General features: G+C 45.7%; 1 non-coding gene across 1 annotated transcript; it reads right to left on the reverse strand.

The window, feature by feature from the left end:
- Positions 1 to 602: 602 nt before the first annotated feature.
- On the reverse strand, positions 603 to 674 carry TRNAP-UGG (transfer RNA proline (anticodon UGG)). Its single transcript has one exon. It is a non-coding gene; the product is annotated as a tRNA-Pro (tRNA).
- Between the last annotated feature and the right edge of the window lie 5,189 nt (positions 675 to 5,863).

The raw sequence follows: 5,863 nt of genomic DNA on the forward strand, positions 1-5,863 counted from the left end.
CGCAGATAGACACGGTCGACGTCGACGCAAATAGACACGGTCGACGCAGATAGACACGGTCGACGTTGCAACAAGTGAACCACTAAAGTATTTACCAGTCAAGAGTTTGTTTAGTAATGAAGAGGTTTAGAACCTCGTGTGTGTTCAGATGGATTTGATCCTGGTTACCTGCGGTATACCAGGCGTATACTCTTAGTATACCTGGCGTACAATATACCCAGAGTATACCTGAAGAAGGTTCTGGAAAGTCTACTGCCCCAAAACCCGGTCTGGGGCCAGGCTCGTCGTGTGATTACTTTGTCAATCAAGGCTGTTGCTTGGAGCTGCCTGCAGGCCCTCGTATCCATTATAACCCGGCTGGTCCGCCACTTCCTGCCTGGCTTTCTCCTGAATCTCTTTATGTAAATGTTGAGGATCTGCAAATTTCGTTCACTATATTCCAGAATTAGTTACATTTTAAATTATATGCATCATACTGATTTGCTACTTAAAATTAAGTCTTATGGTGTCTCCTATGTTTAATAGTGCATTTCTTAATGTTGGGAAAATGTAAGCAATTAATTTTACAGTATAATTAACTTGCTCAGGAAGGAAAATATTGAGGGCCTGTCCGGGAGTTGAACCCGGGACCTCCTGCACCCAAAGCAGGAATCATACCACTAGACCAACAGGCCGTGGATATTTGAGTTTAGTTACGTTATTTAAATCATCTTTTTAGAATGAAATATGTTTATTGAAAATTATCAGAGCCTGTCAGGGATTCGAACCCGGGATGCGAGTATTTAATGCAAGTAATGTCTTTCTTGATTCTTGAGCAAAGCATAATTTTCAACATGCGATCAATCAACTGGTAAACATCGCACACTTCCTTGTCGTTTGTAGTGAATCTGCCAGCCCGCTTCCTCAATTTAATTACCTGTTCCTACACTGTTGTTTTTCTCCTGATGTGGCTGTGCAGCAATTTAGGTTGAGTCTTTGCCTTGCTTGCTATGTCATTTCGTATTGCCCTTCTGCCTCTCTCCTCTCCCTGACATATCTCCCTCTCCCTGACTCTCCCTCCCCTCTGACACATATCTCCCCTCTCCCTGACCTCCCTGACTCTCCCTCTCCCCTCTGGCACTCTGATATCTTTCTCTGCTCTAAAGTGTCCAGTTATTTCTATAGTTTCTCCACACCCTTTGTATTTTGTTGCCCTCCTAGCTTACATCTCTGATTAAACCATGGGATTCTCATCTGCATTTCGTTTTTTTCCTCTCGGACCGGGGCAAACTTGTCTGCTGTCTCCTTAAACTTCTTCATGGTGTAGTCCATCATGTCTTGGCCCGTCTTTCCCCTGAGCTTTCTCATGTTAAATCTGTTAGAAGTTTTCTTATCTCCTCATAGTTTCCCTCTCGGAATGCCAGCCTTTTGTTTTCAGGTCCCTTCCATGAGTACATTAACCATTCTTCGACCAAATACTCAAACGTGATTATTCTGTGGTCGCTCATTCCTACTGAGGCCTCGAAACTGATTCTCTTAAGCCGGAGTCGTTCAGAGTGAAGACTAGGTCGAGTCTCGCTGATTATCGTTCCCTCTCTTTCTTGTGGGTCCCCTGAACTGCTGGCTTAAAACGTTTTGGCGCCAAATACAATAGTTTAGCTCTCTATGTGTCTTCACCTCCGTATGGCTCCTTGTTCTCCCAATCTATCCTTCCGTGATTAAAGTCCCCCATGATGAGCAGTTAGGATCGGTTTCTACAGGCAGCAGTTACTGCCCTCTCAGTTATAGTGTTGACTGCCATTATGTTCTTGTCATACTCTTGCCTGGGTCTTCTGTCGTTTGGTGGAGGGTTATATATCACCGCTACTACTACTCTTGGGCCTCCCATCGTCATGGTGCCTGTAATGTAGTCTCTGGAGTGGGTGTGTGTGTGTGTATTCACCTAGATGTGATCACTTAGTTGAGCTTGCAGGGATTGGGCTCTGGCTCTTTGGTCCTGCTTCTCAACCGTCAATCAACTAATGTACAGATTCCTGAGCCTACTGGGCTCTATCACATCTACGTTTGAGCATATCTACATGTATGTGTGTGTGTGTGTGTGTGTGTGTGTGTGTGTGTGTGTGTGTGTGTGTGTGTGTGTGTGTGTGTGTGTGTGTGTGTGTGTGTGTGTGTGTGTGTGTGTGTGTGTGTGTGTGTGTGTGTGTGTGTGTGTGTGTGTGTGTGTGTGTGTGTGTGTGTGTGTGTGTGTGTGTGTGTGTGTGTGTGTGTATGTATTCACCTAGTTATGCTTGCAGGGGTTGAGCTCTGTTTTTTTGGCTCGTCTCTCAACTGTCAATCAACTGTTTCTAACTAACTACTATTTTTTTTCGACACTACACACACACACACACACACACAAACACACACACACACACACACACACACACACACACACATACACACGTTCACAGAGTCACACACACACAGTCAGCGTTCACGGGCTGCTTCCTGGTGTGTGTGTGTATTCACCTAGTTGTGTTTGCGAGGGTTGAGCTTTGCTCTTTCGGCGGGCCGAAAGAGCAAAGCTCAACCCTCGCAAACACAACTAGGTGAATACACACGCACACACACACACACACACCAGGAAGCCCGTGAACGCTGGCTAACTCCCAGGTACCTATTTACTGCTAGGTAACAGGGGGGCATAGGGGTGAAAGAAATTCTGCCCAATGTTTCTCGACGGCGCCCGGGATCGAACCCAGGACCACAGGATCACGTGTCCAACGTGCTGTCCACTCGGCCACTGGTCTGTGTGTGTGTGTGTGCTCACCTATTTTTACTCACTTATTTGTGCTTGCAGGGGTTGAGCTTTGGCTCTTTGGTCCCGCCTCTCAACTGTCAATCAACTGGTGAACAGATTCCTAAGCCTACTGGGCTCTGTTATATCTACATTTAAAACTGTGTATGGAGTCAGCCTCCACCACATCACTGCCTAATGCATTCCATCTGTTAACTACTCTGACACTGAAAAAGTTCTTTCTAACGTCCCTGTAGCTCATATGGGTACTGAGTTTCCACCTGTGTCCCCATGTTCGAGTACCACCAGTGTTGAATAGTTTATCCTTGTCTACCTGGTCGATTCTCTTGAGGATTTTGTAGGTAGTGATCATGTTTCCCCTTACTCCTCTGTCTTCCTATGTCGTAAGGTGCATTTACCGCAGCCTTTCCTCGTAACTCATGCCTCTTCTTTCTGGGACGAGTCTAGTGGCATAAATTTGAGCTTTTTCCAGCTTCGTCTTGTGCTTGACAAGGTACGGGCTCCATGCTGGGGCCGCATACTCCAGGATTGGTCTAACATTTGTGGTACACAAGATTCTGAATGATTCCTTACACAGGTTCCTGAAGGCTTTTCTGATATTAGCCAGCCTCGCATATGCCGCAGACGTTATTCTTTTTATGTGGCCTTCAGGAGACAGGTTTGGTGTGATATCAACTCCCAGATCTTTCCTCTGTCCGTTTTATTAAGTATTTCATCTCCTATTCTGTATCCTTTCCTGGCCTCCTGTTTCCACCGCCTAGTTTCATTACTTTGCATTTACTCGGGTTGAACTTCAACAGCCATTTATTGGACCATTCACTCAGTCTGTCTAGGTCATCTTGTAGCCTCCTACTATCGTCCTCAGTTTCAATCCTCCTCATAATTTTTGCATCATCAAACTTTGAGAGAAGCGAGTCTATACCCTCTGGGAGATCATTTACATATATCAGAAACAGTATAGGTCGAAGGACTGAGCCCTGCGGGACTCCACTTGTAACGTCTCGCCAATCTGAGACATCACCCCTCACATTGACTCGCTGTCTCCTGTTGCTTAGATACTCCTTTATCCAACGGAGTACCTTCCCTTTCACTCCAGCCTGCATCTCCAGCTTTTTCGCTAGTCTCTTGTGTGGCACTGTATCAAAGGCTTTCTGGCAATCCAAAAATATGTAGTCAGCCCACCCATCACTTTCTTGCCTGATTTTTGTTGCCTGGTCGTAGAATTCAAGTAACCCTGTGAGGCAGGACTTGCCATCCCTGAACCCATGTTGATGCTGTGTTACAAAGTTCTTTCGCTCCAGATGTTCCACTACCTTTCTTCGCACAATCTTCTCCATCAGCTTGCATGGTATGCAGGTTAGGGACACTGGCCTGCAGTTCAGTGCCTCCTGTCTATCCCCTTTCTTGTATATCGGGACAACGTTAGCTGCTTTCTAAATTTCTGGCAGTTCCCCTGTTGCCAGTGAAGACCTGGAATTTCTTATTCAGTTCCTCACACACTTCCTTGTCGTTTGTAGTGAGTCTTTCTGCCCCTATTCTTAATATCATAATCTGATCCTTTATTGTTGTTTTTCTTCTGATGTGGCTGTGCAGCACTTTAGGCTGAGTCTTTGCCTTGCTTACGATGTCATTGTCGTTTTGTCTTTCTGCCTCTCTTCTCATCCTGACATATTCATTCCTGGCGCTCTGGTATCTTTCTCTGCTCTCAAGTGTCCTGTTATTCCTATAGTTTCTCCACGCCCTTTTATTTTGCTGCTTAGCTAGCCTACATCTCTGATTAAATCATATGTTTCTCATCTTCATTTCACTGTTTTCCTTTTGGACTGGGACAAACTGTTTGCTGCTTCCTTGCACTTCTGCGTGATGTAGTCCATCATGTCTTGGGCCGTCTTTCCCCTGAGCCCTGTTTCCCATGCTATATCTGTTTGGAATTTTCCTATCTCCTCATAGTTTCCCAGTCGGAACGCCAGCCTTTTGTTTTCAGTACCCCTCCTCGCGTTCAATAACCCATCTTCAATCAGGTACTCAAACGCCTGTACACTGTGGTCGCTCATTCCTACTGTGGTCTCAAAACCAATTTCTCTTATGTCGGAGTCGTTCACAGCGATGACTAGGTCGAGTCTCGCTGGTTCATTATTTCCTCTCATCCTTGTGGGTTCTCTGACATGTTAGGTTAAAAAGTTCCTAGTCACCACATCCAATAGTTTGGTTCTCCACGTATCCTCGCCTCCATGTGGTTCCTTGTTCTCCCAGTCAATCCTTCCATGATTTAAGTCCTCCATGATGAGCAGGTGGGATGTATTTCTACAGGCAGCAGAGGCTGCCCTCTCAATTATATTAACTGCCATGTTGTTGCTGTCATACTCTTGACTGGGTCTTCTGTCACTTGGTGGAGGGTTGTGTGTGTGTGTGTGTGTATTCACCTAGTTGTATTCATCTAGATGTGTTTGCGGGGGTTGAGCTTTGCTCTTTCGGCCCGCCTCTCAACTGTCAATCAACAAGTGTACAGGTTACTGAGCCTGTTGGGCACACACACACACACACACACACACACACACACACACACACACACACACACACACACACACACACACACACACACACTGTGTGTGTGTGTGTGTGTGTGTGTGTATTTACTATATGTGTCTGCAAAAGCGAGCTATTAGCTCTAGGACCCCCACCATTCTACCCAGTTTATATTTTCTCTATTATGGATACCACATATAATTCTCTCTAGCACACGAACACATTCCCACGAAGCAGCCCGTAGCAGCTGCCCAACTTTCAGGTACCTATTAACTGCTAGGTCAACAGATGCATCAGAGTGAAAGAAGCTCAGCCCGTTTGTGTCCGCCTCTGCAGAGGATCGAACCCGGGACCTCAGAACCACGACCCCAGAGCGCTGTTCACTCTGCCGCGAATCACCAAAAACAAATGTAGCCTAAGCGCTTCCGTCCAGTAGCAGGAATTGAATCCACGATCAAGGCACGTAAATTTAATAATTTCATAAACGCTCACTGGAAGTATTCCTATTAATAAACTTTTTCGAGTCATTTACGGAGAGAAAGTGATGTTCAACTAAACAAT

This window comes from Procambarus clarkii, chromosome 1, assembly GCF_040958095.1.
Source record: "Procambarus clarkii isolate CNS0578487 chromosome 1, FALCON_Pclarkii_2.0, whole genome shotgun sequence".
Classification (NCBI taxonomy): Eukaryota; Metazoa; Arthropoda; class Malacostraca; order Decapoda; family Cambaridae; genus Procambarus; species Procambarus clarkii.